Here is an 18,287-nt window from a genome sequence, read left to right as displayed (position 1 = left end):
AACAAGGGATCGGCACAATCCTAACTCATTGATCGAGGGGTGCACCGGAAATAAGGACTAGGTAGCACAATCAATCTTAGGGTGACGATTCAATAATCAACACGCTAAGAATGAGGTTATCGTCCATTTAACTACCAAGCAACGGAGTTGCTAGCAGTATTGATTTCACACACCACGATTCACTTGTCGGCATTCCGCTTACCATAACACAGGAACCGAGGAATGAACAATGATGGCAAGAAGTATCACTGTACCAAGAGTTCATAGGATGGTGTGCAATTCCTACAATAATCCCGATATAAAAGATGGTAATACTCCAAGGTAGAACAGAGCAAAAGCTGGATTGGCATTTTGATCTGCGGAGTACAATTGTTTTGACCCAATCCTAGATATGGATGAGGTACTGGAGTTTGTTTCTCCTAGTCATTCCGGAATAGAATGGCTTGACGGACCACAAGAGTAATAGGAATCGATGAATGAATGCACGCATACTCTTGACTATCAAATGATAGACAGGGATCAGAATACAACTAAGAGGGACAACTCAAAGAACATATAATTTTCTGAGTTATGGATGCATAGATTAGTATGTCGAACCAAGTTCAACATGTTTCTTCCGGATAAGCCATGCAGAGAGGTAGGACTGGCAGAGTCACGATTTATGAATGGAGAACTCCTCAAGAGTACTCTAATTGTGATCTATTGATCCAATAAACATCTGCCATAAGCGGTTCATAGTATTTGGAAGAAGGAAAATACCATGGACCTCGAGGACTAATGCAAAAGTTACTAATTTCCTAAAGGAACTAGCAAACACTATCAACATGAAGTAAGTAGAGTGAATCTCGGGTTCAAGAACCCAGGAATAGAATACCTACTCCTAAGTAGCATCACGGGATGCTTTCGAGAATAAAGGCCAGAAGCATCACAGTGGGACGCAAATCATGGCTAGATTACTAGATGATCCCCTAGGACACCTAGGGTCATAATAATAATTCCAACATATATGTCGAGGCAATAAAGTACCTCAACTCACTAATTTGTGTGATTAATCTGACCAAAAGGACATCGGGAATGGGAAGAAGGGATTTGCAAATGCATCAGACTGTTTAGAAACCTGAGATGACTCGGACAGCATAACGGCTATAAATGCTCAAAAAGATTTGAGACATGCTACAAAAATGGTGGCATAGCCACTCAGAAGCACAATACCAAGGTTTCGAGATCAACAGTTAACATACAGAAGTCGTAGAAACTGAACAGAGGCTTAAGTCCAACAATTCTATAAGTCTACGGATTAGTAACACGTGATCCTGATAGAAAGAAGAGAAAGCCTAGTTCCTTAACCCCGTAGGAAAGATAAGATGACTCAGATCAGAAGGGCATAAGGTGTAAGGAGTAAAAAGAGCCTTACGTTCCATCCCACAATCAACTCCCTTATATAACTAAAGAATTTCTAGACTCAACTTCGACCAGTTTGGCTTGGTAATCCTACAGGCAGTCAAGCTCTGATACCAACGCTGTCAGGACCCCGACTCAATGCCACATCGATCTAGCATGTAACACCTCATATCACTTTGCGGCCTCACGCACGGTATTCCCACGGGTGTCGCCTTACATTTGCCCGGGACCGTTTATGCCTTTTGGCACACGTATATGATAGTGTCGCTAGCATCCATATGATAAGGAGCCCGGGCTGACATGGCTAGTCGTAAACCCAAAGTGGCACAAACTTACAGGGACAGACATCCATGACCCAGCATCGAACGTGTCGGTCATCAGCGAGTGAATCCAGGCTGTAGCACCGGGCTAGCAGGACTCCGATGAACCGGGCTGTAGCGGGCTAACAGGACTCCGGTATTCATCGCGTGACATTTCCCCGAAGGGACAGACACAGGAACGAAGAAGGACACATGCCGGCCAGCCTAAGTGTTCCGGAGCAGTAGCAAGCTACCGTGGCTCGGTGGAAACACTAGGAGACATTTCCCGGTAAGAGGGGCTACTAAGGATAAACAACTAGATAGTCAGATCCTACACATACCAAGCATTTCAATAACATACACACAATATGCTCGATATGTGCAAATACAACATGGCATCACAACATGACTCTAAGACTCAAGTATTTATTCAATAGGCTCCGAGGAGCGAGATATTACAAACATGAGTCTCATGACCCAACATTCAGAGCATACAAATCAAAGCACAAGCGGAAGCTCAACATGTCTGAGTATAGACATCTACAAATGAAAAAGGCTTGAAAGCCTGACTATCTACCAGATCCTACCGAGGCACAAGATCGTAGCTGAGGTAACAAGCTAAACGTCGAAGTCCACGCGGAACTACTAGCGAGACCGAAGTCTCTCTGCAAAAACATAAAATAGGCAAACGTGACTACAAATGTACCCAGCAAGACTTACATCAGAACTAACTACATATGCATCATTATCAACAAAGGGATGGTGGGGGTTTAACTGCAGCAAGCCAGCTTTGACTCGGTGGCTATCCTGAACTACGACTGCAAGCAACTCTTTTGAGGTGGCGCACATGAGTCCACATATTCACCAACCAATACACCACTATGGAACCGCTCCCGTCTCTCTACGAGAACGCCATCCATAGCACTCACGCTTATCTTGCGTATTTTAGAGTATCCACTTTCACTTGTCTATGAACTGATATAAGCAACCCAGAAGTCCTTTACCGCGGACACGGCTATTCGAATAGATGATGTTAACCCTGCAGGGGTGTACTTCTTCATACATGTTTCCACCACTTAGCGTCTGCACACGACATGTGCTCGGCAGACTTCAAGCGAAAGCCGACGTGGGTGTAGACCACGACCTGCCTAAACACTCAAGTCTCTAGTCCAGGTTTATCGCCTATTCGGGTTCCATCCATGAGGAGATCCGGCCGGAGTTTCGCTCACAGCCCCAAACGATGTGAACAGGGTTCCGTGACACCAAACGGGCGCCCGGTATACCCGGCCACGTGCCTACCGCATCACAGCCCACCCCTACAGTCAGCGCTGCGCACGGCCTCCAGCATACTACAAACACCAGAAACTACTTGCAACTCCTGGACAGAGGACAAGGGTGAATAAGAAGTCGAGCGGGGTCATATTTCAGGGCCCAATGCATGGTAGTAGCTGAAATCATGGATCACAAACACAGAGCTCAGTTCCTAAGGATGACTTCAATGAGACAACCCACCATGTACTCCTACATGGCCTCTCACCGTTACCTTTTACCAAATCGTGTTCACACACTTAGCTCACACACAGTAGGACAGGTTCACACACCTCTGATTCATCCCCGATGAATCAGACCTGACTCAACTCTAAGCAGTAGCAGGCATGACAAACAAACATGAATGAGTAGGCACAACAGGGCTCAAACAACTCCTACTCATACTAGTGGGTTTCATCTATTTACTGTGGCAATGACAGGTCATGCAGAGGATAAAGGGGTTCAGCTACCGCAGAAAGTAACAAATGACTCATTGTTGTCCTAATGCAGTACAAGAGAGCAGGCGAGAGAGTAGGACTGTATCGGAATGAACAAGGGGGTTTTGCTTGCCTGGCACTTCTGAAGATAGCATTGAGTCTTCATCAGTGTCAACGATCACATCATCGGTACATCGTCTACCGAGGGGGAACAACACCGGCAAACACAGAAGAAACACGATCAATGCAATGCACAATATGATGCATGCTATGACATGGCAATATGAATGTGTTTTGGGTTAATGCACCTAGCTATGATTTAAATGAAGTTAATTTGAATACATGATTCAAATTCCAACTCCATATATGATTATTTAAATGCCCTTTATTTGTTTTGTCCAAAACAGAGGACAAACATTGTTCAAACATGCATGAAAATGGTATAGATGGATTCCTTGAATTTTTCTGATAATTTTTCATATATAATTTGTTTGATTTGGAGTCACGGTTGAATTACTCTGATTTTTAGAAGTTTTAGCTATTTTCTGAAATAAATAAATCGTTTAGATTTATTTAAATCCAGAAAAGGGGTTTATTGCGTCAGCCCTGCGTCAGAGTGACGTCAGCAGGTCAACAGGTCACTATCCAGTCAAACCTGACAGTGGGTCCCGCATGTCACTGTAATTAGCTTAACTAAATAAATTAATATTAGATTAACTCCTAATCTAGGTTTGACCAGGGGCGGGGCCCACATGGTCAAATGGGTCAACCCCACCGGCGACATGACGCCGACGAGGCCCGAGACGGCGGCGCGGTCCGGAAACGCAGCACGGGCCCGGTTTCGGGGCGCGGATGGCACCGTTGATGACCCTGGCCTCGTCCGCGTCGCTGGTGCTAGAAGGGTCGCCGGAGATGACCTAAATCGACGCAGTGTCCGCTTCCGCGGTGGCCGGAGTTCGGCCAACGGCAGGTTAGGCGATGCAGGGTGCCAGGGAGGCGTTGGTGATGCCTATGTGCCTCCTGGACTGTGGTGAGCACGACGGGGGTCGGAACGACTGCGGTGGCTGTGGCCCACGACCACAGCATGGCTGGAGGCGAGAAGCTCTCGTCCGCGGTGGGAGATGGGCTAGGGGGCGAGAACGGAAGGGGGCGAGCCACAGGAGAAGCCAGCAGGGGCTGCACAGCGGATGCCATTCGAGGCGGAGACGAGGCCGGGGGAGCGTCGGAGGCAGCACAGGGTCGCCGGAGATCCGGGCGGCCGAAGGTAGAAGACGACATGGCGGCGACGTTGAAGGGGGCCTGAGGATGCGTGGCTCATCTGGGATGACGCGGGACGACGAGGCGGAGCCGACGAGCACGACGGTTGCTCGAGGGACGGCCGGTGAGCGCGATGGCAGTGTGCGGCGGCGACGGAGGCGTTCGGGCGCGAGAGGGAAAGAGCAGAGAAGGGGGAAAGGGTCGGGGGAGAGTGAGAGAGAGCCAGGGCCTGCGTGGCGCTCCGTGGCGTCGTCTAGGAGGGGCCGGAGAAGCAGGAGGTGGCCGGGGAAGCAGGAGGTGGCCGGGGCAGCGTCGGCGCTCGCCACCGAGCTGCTTTGGGGCGAGGAGAGGAAGACGACAGGAGGAGGCCTGGTGGGCTGGGCCGGCCACTTGGGCCGCCAGGTGAGCGCCAGGTAAGCCGGGTACTAACTCTCTCTTGTTTTTCTATTTCTGTTCTGTTTTTCTTTTATTTAATCTTTTACCACTGTTTAAAAATCAAAACAGATTCAAAAACAGTACAAAATATCCTCTGGATATTTTTATGTTGCTGAATGGGCTGATCCAAATGCACATAAAATGTTCCACGGTATTTGAAAGTATATTCTATACATATTATGAATATAATTCCAAATGCAACTAGAATAATGATTTAAATTCAGTGCTCAAAATATTCCTCAAAAATGTTTATTATTTTTGGTTTGGTGCAAAACCCTTGCCAAAATATAACCAACATTAGTTAAGGCCATTTTGGAAACATTGAATGCATTTTCCAGGGTTCTTTGCCCCTCTTTTATTTAAGTTTTTGAGGCTTCCAAATTTCCTCAGTTCAAGTTTCAAAAATTTAAACATGATGCAAACACTAGGCAGCACCAGAAGCTAGGGATGTGACAGAGGGCCCGTTCAAGGTTGTTCATGTTTCCAGGCCCGGCTCCGTGCGCTTGGAGACTCAGGAGGGAGTGCCGGTCCAGAATGCATGGAACATCCAGTACCTCCGGAGGTTCTACCCCTGAAAAGGCCCAGAGCCTGTGAAGCAAGGCAAGTGCCTGTGAAGCTATCGCGTTTTGGAAAATGCCCGGAGCCTGTGAAGCAAGGCGAGTGCCTGTGAAGCTATCGCGTTTTGGAAAAGGTCCGAAGCCTGTGAAGCAAGGCGAGTGCCTGTGAAGCTATCGCATTTTGGAAAAGGCCCGGAGCCTGTGAAGCAAGGCGAGTGCCTGTGAAGCTATCGCGTTTTGGAAAAGGCCCGAAGCCTGTGAAGTAAGGCGAGTGCCTGTGAAGCTATCGCGTTTTGGAAAAGGCCCGGAGCCTGTGAAGAAGGCCAACGCCTGTGAAGCTCGCCACCCGTGACACTCTCACGTAATAATGAGTTGGGGCTGTACACGCCCCGGAGTCTCAGGAGCGCCGGCCTCAGGCCCTAGGGCTCCCTCCCACGCCCAGTGGAAGCACTTAGCTCCGCGCTGGTGAGAAGACGTCGAAGACTAGACTAGGTGCCGGACCCGGCTTTTCATTTGCTTTCCGCGGTTGGCTTGTTCCTCTTCATTTGAAGTTTTATTTAAGTTGTTGCCGTCTTTGGCTTGCGGTTCTTCGGCTTTTCACTCTCCTGCCTCGATTTCTTTTGTGCAAGGCCTCGCGAGGGAGAGAGCCGAGCGCCCTCGCGAGTGTTCCTATCCTACTCACTCAAAGAGTTTGTGACCTAGGCCCCTTACGGGAGCACCCCTCCAGTCCGTGCCCCACAGGCACCGCGACACAAACAAAGGGCCTGGGTCGGTCGGCCCCCCACGGCCGGGGCCGAGAACTATCCACGCTCGGGCACATAGCCGGAAGGTACGGTAACGAAAGCAAAATGATGATTAACAGCAATAACCAAAACACGCCCCCGCGGGGCTCCGCACTATTGTCTTTGTTATGCAGGAAAACGGGAAAACGAAGAACAAGTCTGGCGCGGCTCGCCTCACACCGGCCCGCAGGGAAGGCCCGAGCTACCTCCGGAGCTCAGGCGGACTCCCTCTCGCGCTTCACCAGGGCGCGACGGCGGGCGGACACGTTGCCACCCCCAAGCAGATACGACGGTGTGGAGGCTGATCGCGGCCACCGCTAGAGGAGTCGCCGCCTGAAGAAGCACCGGGGAAGCTTGAGGAACCCCGAACGCCGCCAGCCGTGCGAGCGCTGCTCTCTCCCTCATCACCGGAGCTGGGTTTCTAGCCGCGGTCGTCACCCTCGGGGCAACACCCTGTGCGGCGACCGTCTTCCCCAAACACCCTCACGTAGAGGGTGGCGTCGCCGTCGAACTTGAAGTGTAGGGTGCATCGATGGCTCAGGCCGTGCGCGCGGGCAAACGTCTGCCAACCGCGGGCCAGGGACAGGCTCCCGGCCGTGGAGACCTCCAGAGAGACCCATGAGGCCCGGCTGTAGCAGCCGTCGGCCTGGAGCCAGAGGCCGCCCGGGGCGCCGGCCGGGAGCTCACCGAGGAGGAAGCGAGGAAGCGGAAGCAGGGTGCTTGCCGGCTCCGCCGACCACACGATGAACTCCGGCAACACTTCAGCAGCACGAACGCGCGGCCTGGAGGGACGCGTAGCCGGAGCGCGCCCCCGGCTGCAGCAATCCGCCCGTCGCCGTGCTGAAGATCGCCTCCACGGCCGCGGGGAACCACCGTGGTGGCTAGAGGATGCTTGCGAGGGCGCCCTCGGCCGCGCTTGGGTGGGGGAGAGGCGGGCTCAACCCGGCAAGCCTTCCCCATCTCGGCGGCCGAGAACCTCCTCGACGGGGCCATGAAGAAAAAGGAGAAGCAAGGGGGGATGATCTGGAAGGGCGCGCGCCGGTCCATACTTATGGCTGGCGATGGCCAACCAACGGCCCCCACAATCGCAGGTAATTATGACCCACTTTGCATGCAGGGACTTGTCCAATCCGTGCCGTTGCCGAGGCGCCATGGGGAAGAGGAGACGCCCACGTTCAATCAACTTCCGCGTGGCGCCCAAGGCCGCAGGCTGTTAGGGCCCGCGTCGCTTCGCTCTTACCCTTCCACCTCCCTGCACGGCAAAGTCCGGGCGCGCCTTGGGCCTGGGGGCTACTGTCGGCGTTCTGGGAACGGGGGTCCCGAGACTTGCCTGCCTGTGGCCTGCGGCGTGGCTCAAAAGGGGGCCCAGCACGGCCCATCTTCACCAACACAAACTCAAGACCCTCGCGAGGGGCCAAGCCTCGCGGGGCGGACGATGCGAAGCCTCCTCAGGCACGGCCTCGTCAGGCTGGCTCACGAGGAGGCGGAGAGATCAAGGCGGGGTACCTCGCGAGGTGCCCGTGACGCAAGCCATGACGACTCAGGGCGCCAGGAGGGCGCCAGCCCGTGCAGCGTCCTCCTTTCCTATTTGGTGCAAAGGGGGCAAGCGCAGCCGCGGAGTACTGAGGCATTCGGCAAAGGTTGCCATTTCGGTGCAACGAGACCAAGACCAGGAGGACTACGAGACGGAGGTCACCGTGGAGCCCAAGACAGCGTCATCGCCAGAGCTTTGCGCAGGCGAAGCCTGCTTTTGTCAGGATAGCTGATACTTGCTGCCCCCTTTCAAATTAGCCCACCATTGTTGGCTCCCTTCCCGCTCGATATTTGGGAAGAGGACCAGGGCCTCTATAAATAGGACCAGCCACCCACAGAGCAAGGGGGTGGGGTGATAGGAAGAAAGAGGCTCGTTAGAGAGGTTAGAAGCAGAGAGAGAGAGAGAGAGAAAGGTGGCTGAACTCCTCCCATCAGTTCATCGCCCCAGCCAAGAATAGACCCTCGCGAGGCTGTTCTTCCTTGTATTGTTTGTCATCATCAGCCCAAGAGGCAATCCACACACCACACACTGGAGTAGGGTATTACACCACAACAGTGGCCCGAACCAGTATAAACCCTGTGTCCCTTGTGTTGTTCTTTTCATAGCTTTGATCCTAGCATGGCGGAGGGGTGCATGTAGGTAGGAGGTGAAATCTCCGCACGCACCCCAGTGTTCGAACCCCAAGGGTCTGCCGGAACCCGAAATCCGACACTATTCATTGAAGTGAGTTGCACTTTCAATACCTACACGGGTTAGTCCCACAAGGAACAAACAAGGATATCCATAGACATAGAGTGATGCACACACAAGATGATGTCTATGAAAGCTTTTAAGTTATCTTGTCCCTTGTCTTACCAACAAGAGGGCTTGTGACTCCTTGAACTAGTGCAAGATGTGGAAGTTGATTGCACTTGTTCTTGCCAAGATGATAAGAGTGAAGTATGTTGGCGGAGTCACCCTCAAGAACTCTCTAGTTCTTCTTCTTCGGGATCCACACCATCTTGATGGGAATCCTCAGTGTTGATGAAGTGGAACTTGAATTAGTCTTGGGAACCCACTTGACCAAGGCCTTAGGAGCTTCTTCAAATGCATCAATTTCCTCTTGAAGCTTGTCCTTGCCTTTTTGCTTTTGGTCTTGTGGTGGAAGATCATCTTGAGCTTGTGTCCCTTTGAGAGAAGTAGGATCATACTCCTCTTGTTGAGGAACAAACTTCGTCTTGGGGTATTGATCTTCTTCCCACTCAACTCCATTGGCATTGAACTTTCGTTCAAAACCAACACCTTGATTCTTCTGGTGCCTTCCTTGCTTGCATACAATTTCCTCGAATTGCTTAATTCCGGCAAGGCTCTTGTAAACACCTTTCTCTATAATTCCCTTCAATAAGCTATTTTCTTGCTCAAGTGTAACTTGGATAAGAGAATCGTTAGTGGAATCAAGAGAACTACTAGAAGCAACAATATTGGATTTAGCATGATTATTGTTACTACTAGAGGAAGAATCTTTCTTGTTCTTGTTACTAGACTTGACTTGAGGCATGTAAGTGGATAAGAGTAAACACTTGGCAATGTAAGAAGAACTTTTCTTGCGAAGATCATCATTGATTGCTTTTAAGAACTCATGCTCTTGCTCAAGATTGAGCTTTTCAAAGCGCAATTCTCATGAGTCCTTAAAAGTTCTCGATGATCTCCTAAGATAGTTTCATGAGCTAACTTAAGAGTGTTTAGTTCTTTAGTTAGAGACTCAACCTTCTCCTTATCATTGTCATTCATTTTATCTTGATTAGCATGATTACTTGACGTTTCATCATAGTATTCATCACTAGAGTTGTCAACAAGTAAATCATCATCACCTAACAAGTCATCTTCATCACTATTGAAATCAACATATTCGGGGTGTGATACCTTTGGGCCTTTAGCCATGAAGCATGTTCCAACTCCTTCATTTGGTGAGTCAAATATGTCGTAGGAGTTGGTTGTCACAAGTGCTAGACCGGCAACACCTTCATCTTGAGTATATTCGGAGTCGGAGTGATAGCTTCTCTCGGAGTGGTTGTTGGAGTCGGAGCAGGATACCCATTCACCAACATGAGCTTGATGTCTTCGTTTTGTGTAGCTCCTTGATGACTTGTCCTTTCTTTCCGAATCCTTGCTTCTCCGTGAGGGTCCTCGTTCATAACGATCATCTCTACTCCTTCTTTCTCTAGATGGTGATTCTTCTCTTCTACTTCTTCTCTTGGGAGAATCTTCTCTTCTCTTGTAGGGGGCGTACATTCATTGGAATACTGTCCGGGCCTTCCACAATTGTAGCAGTTTCGCTCTCGACTAGAAGATCTTTTGTCATTGTAGGACCTTGATTTGGAGCTTCTCTCTTTGCTTCAACTCTTGTAGAACTTGTTGAAGTTCTTCACCATTAAGCTCAATTCTTCATTAAAGGTTTGTTTCTCACTCGATGATGTGGGGGCTTCACATGAGGCTTTGTAAGAACCACTTGATTTGTTGTGAAGTTCCTCTTTATCCTTGAGTGACATCTCATGAGCAACAATTCTTCCGATGACTTCCGTTGGCTTGAGATCTTTGTAATTGGGAATCATTTGGATCAATGTGCACACGGTATCATATTTTCCATCCAAGGCTCTTAGGATCTTCATGATGATGAATCTATCGGTCATCTCTTCACTCCATAAGCCGGCAATCTCATTTGTGATAAGAGCAAGCCTAGAGTACATTTCAGCGACACCTTCACCATCCTTCATTTTGAACTTGTCAAGTTGACTTTGAAGCACATCCAACTTGGATTCCTTGACGGAGTCGGTACCTTCATGAATGTCAATCAAAGTATCCCAAATTTCCTTTGCATTCTCGAGACGGCTGATTTTGTTGAATTCTTCAGGGCACAATCCGTTGAAGAGGATATCACAAGCTTGAGCATTGTATTGTAGCATCTTCAACTCATCCGCGGTAGCTTCACGATTTGGTTATTTCTCATCAAAGAATTCACCTTGCAAGCCAACACACACAATATCCCAAACGGGGGGTTATGTCCAAGAATATGCATTTTCATCTTATGATTCCAACTAGCAAAATTAGTACCATCAAAGTAAGGACCTCTACAGTGATAATTTCCCTCGCTAGACGCCATACTCTCCTAGGTTGTGAAACCAAGGCTATGACCACCAAAAGCTATGGAAATCAAAGCAAATGGAGACCAAAGCTCTGATACCACTTGTAGGATCGAAAGTATGTCTAGAGGGGGAGGTGATTAGACTACTTGACCAAATAAAAATCTAGCCTTTTCCCAATTTTAGTTCTTGGCAGATTTTAGCTATCTTAGCACAAGTCAAGCAATCTCCACACAATTCAAGCAAGCATGCAAAAGAGTATATGAGCAGCGAAAAGTAAAGCATGCAACTTGCAAGAATGTAAAGGGAAGGGTTTGGAGGATTCAAATGCAACTAGAGACACGGATGTTTTTGTCGTGGTTCCGATAGGTGGTGCTATCATACATCCATGTTGATGGAGACTTCAACCCACGGAGGGTAACGGTTGCGCGAGTCCACGGAGGGCTCCACCTACGAAGGGTCCACGAAGAAGCAACCTTGTCTATTCCATCATGGCCATCGCCCACAAAAGTACTTGCCTCACTAGCGGTAGATCTTCATGAAGTAGGCGATCTCCTTGCCCTTACAAACTCCTTGGTTCAACTCCACAATCTTGTCGGAGGCTCCCAAGTGGCACCTAGCCAATCTAGGAGACACCACTCTCTAAGAAGTAACAAATGGTGTGTTGATGATGACCTCCTGGCTCTTGTGCTTCATATGATAGTCCCCCCAACACTCAACTCTCTCTCACAGGATTTGGATATGGTGGAAAGAAGATTTGAGTGGAAAGCAACTTGGGGAAGGCTAGAGATCAAGATTCATATGGTTGGAATGGAATATCTTGACCTCAACACAAGTGTAGGTGGTTCTCTCTCAGAAAATGTGTATTGGAAGTGTAGGTATGTTCTGATGGCTCTCTCCATAAATGAAGAGTGGGTGGAGGGGTATATATAGCCTCCACACAGAATCTAACTGTTACACAGAATTTGCCAAACTCGTGGGACCGAATGGTTAAACTCGGTCAGACCGATTCAGCAAACCTAGTGACCGTTAGGATTTTCGATGGGACTGAGATGCAACTCGGTAGGACATATATGGTTAGGGTTAGGGCATAACGTAATCTCGGTGTGACCGATTACACTAACTCGGTGGGACCGATTTTGGTAATAAGCTAACCAGAGAGTTGGTCAGGTAAACTCGATGGGACCGATTCGCTCATCTCATTGAGACCGAAATGTTACAAAAGGGAAACAGAGAGTTTACATTGCAATCTCGGTGGGACCGATCGCTCATCCCGGTAAGACCGAAACGTCACGAAGGGAAATAGAGAGATTACAATCCCATCTCGGTGAGACCGAGATCCCTATCGGTGAAACCGAATTGCTAGGGTTTGTGGTAGTGGCTATGACATTTGAAACTTGGTGGCGCCGGATAGAAAGAATCGGTGGGGCCGAGTTTGACTTTTGGTTTAGGTCATATGTGGATGTGGGAAGGTAGTTGAGGGTTTTGGAGCATATCACTAAGCACTTTGAGCAAGCAAGCCATTAAGCAACACCTCATCCCTCCTTGATAGTACTGGCTTTTCCTATACACTCAATGTGATCTTGGATCACTAAAATAGAAAATGTAGAGTCTTGATCTTGAAGCTTGAGACAAACTTTTTTTCCTTAGAATTTTGAGGGATCCACTTTCCTCATCCATGCCATGCCATTCATTGAGCTTTTCCTGAAATATTAATCTTGGAATAATGTTAGCTCAATGAGCTATATGTTGTTAGGAATTACCAAAACCACCCAGGGATAGTTGCACTTTCACCAGCCCTATTCTCTGCGAAGCCCGTCACTCCAAGGAGCCGGAATCCTCTCCAGACTCCGAGCCCTCCACACCCCGACCGATCGAACCCGATTGGGCGCCGATCATGGAGTTCACCGCCGCGGACATCTTTCAGCACTCGCCCTTCGGCGATATTCTGAATTCACTAAAGTCTCTTTCTTTGTCAGGAGAGCCCTGGCCGAACTATGGTCAGCAAGGTTGGGATGCGGATGGTGAAGAAATTCAAAGCCCACCCACCACCCACTCGTAGCCACTGTCGATGATTTAACCGACATGCTCGAATTCGACTCCGAAGACACTGATGGTATGGACGCCGATGCAGGAGACGATCAAGAACCAGCGCCTATAGGGCACTGGGAAGCCACCTCTTTGTATGATATATACATGGTGGACACCCCAAAAGAAGGCAATGGCGATGGAACAGTGGAGGATGACCCCTCCAAGAAGCAGCCTAAGCACCGGCGTGAGCGGCACCGCTCTAAATCCCGCCAAAACAAAAATGGTGATTCCGGGATGGGGGATAATAACACCCTGGACAGTGCCGAAGACAACCACCTCCAGCAAGATTCAGCACAGGAGGATAGAGAAGCCAGCCCTCATGAGAGAGCGGCAGACAGAGAGGTCGAGGACGATAATTATATGCCTCCCTCCGAAGACGAGGCAAGCCTCGACGATGACGAATTTGTCGTGCCGGAGGATCCCATCGAACAAGAGCGTTTCAAATGCAGGCTTATGGCCACGGCGAGCAGCCTCAAGAAAAAATAGCAACAGCTTAGAGCCGATCAAGATTTGCTAGCTGACAGATGGACTGAAGTCCTTGCGGCCGAAGAGTATGAACTCGAACGCCCCTCCAAGAGCTACCCAAAGTGCAGGTTTCTACCCCAATTGGAGGAGGAAGCACCTAAACCTACATCACCAATGCATGATGCGGCCGACCGGCCACGTCGTGGCCGCGGCAGAGAGGCCTCTCGGCCCTCCACTCAAGCCGCACCCCGGCGCCGCTCAAAAACTACCAAGGCATGGGAAAATGCGCCAGACCTGCGAGATATATTGGAGGACAAGGCAAGGCAAACAAGATCGATCTACGGATCACGTGGGTGCCCCACGGCACGAGACGGTACTCGTCACGCCGGATACAGTAAATCCGGCCGGGCCGAACACAGTAGACAAAGCTCGTTTGAGCTGCGTCGTGATGTAGCCCAATACAGAGGCGCCGCACACCCACTATGCTTCACAGATGAAGTAATGGATCATCAAATCCCCGAGGGTTTCAAACCCGTGAACATCGAATCATACGATGGCACAACAGATCATGCGGTATGGATCGAGGACTATCTCCTTCATATCCACATGGCCCGCGGTGATGACCTACACGCCATCAAATACCTCCCACTCAAGCTTAAAGGACCAGCCCGACATTGGCTTAACAGCTTGCCAGCATAATCAATTGGTTGTTGGGAGGACCTGGAAGCCGCATTCCTCGACAATTTCCAGGGCACTTATGTGCAACCACCAGACGCCGATGACCTAAGCCACATAATTCAGCAGCCAGAGGAATCGCCAGACAATTCTGGACACGGTTGCTAACCAAGAAAAATCAAATCGTCGACTGTCCGGATGCAGAGGCCCTAGCAGCCTTCAAGCATAACATCCACGACAAGTGTCTTGCGCGAAATCTAGGACAGGAAAAGCCGAAATCTATGGCAGCCCTCACGACACTTATGACCCGCTTTTGCACGGGAGAAGACAGCTAGCTAGCTCGCATCAATAACATGACCAGGAGCCCTGGTAATGTCACATCCCTAGTCTGGTATGAAGTAGACTAGCTAGTCATTTGTGCATCATGTTTAAATTTCATTTAATTTTGAAATGAGGATTTGTGAAACCCTCAGAATCATTTTTGAAACGACCCAAATAAAAATTTCTCCAAAAGGGTCCAAGAAAATGCTCATCTTGCTCTCTGAAAATATTGGACAGAGATAAAAATCAAACCAATATTTTTAAGAGCTCATAAGTATTTATTTTGGGAATTTGGAATTAATGCATAAATATTTGCATTGGAAATATATTAGTTATATATATTAATATATGTCCAAAAATTATGCCACCTGTTGGGGAGCTCTGGAATAATGCCACTAGTTCCCACAAAAATGGGCATAAGGAAATAAATTGATTTAGTATTATTACTAAATCAAAACATATGTCAGAAAAATAGAAAAGAAAACAGTAATAAAAAGGGATACTTACCTGGGCCTCCTCCCTGTGCAGCCCAGCAGCAGCTAGCGCCGGCCCAGCCCACTGGCCCCCTCCTCTGTCGTCTTCGTCCTCGACAGGGGGATGGGAGCGTGCCCGACGCGCGCGTGCTCCGCCGCGCCACGCCACCTCCCTCTCTGCCTGCCTGGCGCCCTCCTCGTCGCCCTGGAACGCCCCGGATGTCGCCACGCCCCCGTACCCTCTCACTCTCTCTCGTTCCTCCCCCCTCCTCTGCTCTCTCTCTCTCGCGCGCGCAGCCGAGCGGAGCTCACCGCCGCCGTCCACCGTAGCCGTAGCCACCGCCTCCCCTCGCCTCTCCGACACGCGCAGAAGCTCCGCCACGACTTCCTCGTCTCCTCTGTCAAGCCACAAGACGCCGGACGCCCTGTGGAGCCGCCGTCACCATCGTCTTCCTCCTCGGACGCCGCCGACCGCCGACTCCGATTCGCCGTCTCCAGTGCGTCCCCGAGCCCGTTTCGACGCCCGCTGCAACCGCGGTGAGCTCCGCCACCGTTCCCCTCTCTCCGTTTAGCTGCCCGCACGCCATAGCCCTCCTCCCCACCACGGCCGAAGCCTCTCGCCGCCGTTCATGTCACCGTCATCGCCTCGGCCTGCCTCCGCCCAAACCGAGCACCCATCATGCTCCCGGTGCCACGAGGGTGCCGCCGAGCCCCTCAGGTGGCCTCCCCGTGCCCCACAGCCCGTTTCCGCTCGAAGCCGAACTCCGGCCGCCGCCCCGAGCTTCGCCTCGGTGAGCTCCGGCATCCCCGCGGCTTCCCGTCTGCTCCCCTGGATGCGGACGAGCCCGGGCTATGCCTCGGTGCTCTCAGACGCCGTCCCCGTGGCCTGTGGCGCGGACTCCGCCGCGTCCAGAGGTCGCCGGCGGCGAGCCCCATCGCCTGAGCACCGCCATGTCGGCCCGGCCGTCAGGTGATTAGCTTAGTGCTAATCACCTCTTAGTTAACCCCCTGACACTGACAGTGAGCCTCGGCCCCTTAATCCTTTTAATTAAGCAAATAAATCCCCCTGTTAACTAACTGTGACACTGACGTGTGGACCCCACACGTCAGGTTTGACCCCAGTCAGCCGTAGTTGACTGCTGACGTCGTGCTGACGTCATGCTAGCGCAATAACATATTTTCTGGAATTAAAATAATTTAGGAAATTCCAAAAAATGATTTAAACTTCAAAAATTCATAGAAATTCAATCGTAGCTCAGATTGAAATAATTTATATATGAAAAATTATCAGAAAAATGTAATCTATCCATATGTACTAGTTTCATGCATGACAAACCAACTTATACATGTTGTATAAGTGAAACACTATAATGGCTTATATAAAGAGCTTATTTTGGAGATGCATTTGAACCTTTGGTTCAAATGGACTTCATCCAAATATAATGCTAGCTGCATTAGCACAATCAGCATCACATCTTCATGCCATGTTCATGCATCATTGTGTTGCATATGCTTGTGTTTTGATTGTTGGCACCGTTCCTTCTCGATAGGTCCTGCTCCGGAGACGTTCCAGAGTACCTATCTGTGAAGCAGTGCCTCCCTTGTTGATTTACCAGGCAAGCAAACCCCCCTTGTTCATTTCGATAAAATCCTACTCTCTCGCTCCTGCTCTCAGTTGTTGCATTAGGACAACAATGATTCATCTGCTACTTTGTGCTGCGGTAGTTGAACCCATTCCTCTGCATGACCTGTCATTGCCACAGTAAATAGTTGAAACCCACTAGCATGTGTAGGAATTGATTGAGCCATGTTGTGTTCCTACCATGCTATGCCTGCTATTGCTTAGAGTTGTGTCAGGTCTGGTTCATTGGGAATGAATTGGAGTGTTACGATATGTTCTGATGCTGAGAGTGAAGTGTGTGAACACGATTTGGTAAAGGTAGTGGTGAGAGGCCATGTAGGAGTACATGGTGGGTTGTCTCACTGGAACCTCCTTAAGCACTGAGTTCTATGCATGTTGTCCAATGACTCGATACTACCACACATTGGGTTCCGGTAACTCGACCCCTCTCGACTTATTAACCAACTTGATCTCTGTCCAGGAGTCGCAATTAGTTTCTGGTGTTTGTAGGTAGTGCTATTTTTCTACCAAGTGGCACCCGGCAGGGTGGGCTTGGGACAGACTAGGCACACGTGGCCTGGTGTACCGAGTGGCACCCGGATGGTGGGCTCGGGAACCCTGCACACATCGTTTGGGGCCGTGAGCGACACCCCGGCCGGATCTCCTTACGGATGGAACCCTAATAGGCGATAAACCTGGGCTAGAGTCTTGTGTGGTTAGTCAGGTCGTGGCCGACACCCTCGCCAGGCTTCCGCTTGAAGGTTGCTGAGATACATGAGTGTGCATGGCGGTAAGTGGCGAGAGCGTGTGTGAAGAAGTACACCCCTGCAGGGTTAACATGATCTATTCGAATAGCCGGGTCCGCGGTTATGGACTTCTTGGATGCTTACATGGTACATAGACAACTTGAAGTGGATACTCTAAAAAGCTCAAGACAAGTGTGAGTGCTATGGATGGCCTTCTCGTAGGGAGACGGGGATGAATCCATAGTAGTGTATTGTGTGGTGATTAGTGGACTCGTGTACGTTGTCTCACCTCAAGAGTTTCTGGTAGTCGTAGAACAGGTTAGCCACAGAGTCAAAGCTGGCTTGCTGCAACTAAACTCCACATTACTCTCTTGATACAAATGCATGTATGATAGGATCTGATGTAAGTCTTGCTGAGTACCTTTGTACTCATGTTGCTTTATTTATGTTTTTGCAGCGGAGACTTCGGTCTTACTAGTGTTCTCATGGACTTCGACAAGTAGCTTGTACCTCAGCTACGATCTTGATCGGACATTGTAGATAGTCAGGCTTTCAGCCTTTTTCATTTATAGATGTCTGTACTCAGACATGTAATGCTTCCGTTTGTTGCTTGATTGCTCTGAATGTTGGGTCATGTGACCCCTGTTTGTAATAAATGCTATGATGGCTCTTCTAAGCCTTTATCTATATGAGTTGTTGAGTTATGCTGTGATGCCATGTTGTACAGCACATACTTGCATGTTATGCGTACATGTAATGTGTATTG

Source organism: Triticum aestivum, chromosome 1A (assembly GCF_018294505.1).
Source record: "Triticum aestivum cultivar Chinese Spring chromosome 1A, IWGSC CS RefSeq v2.1, whole genome shotgun sequence".
Lineage (NCBI taxonomy): Eukaryota > Viridiplantae > Streptophyta > Magnoliopsida > Poales > Poaceae > Triticum > Triticum aestivum.
Note: the sequence above shows the minus strand (reverse complement) of the source record.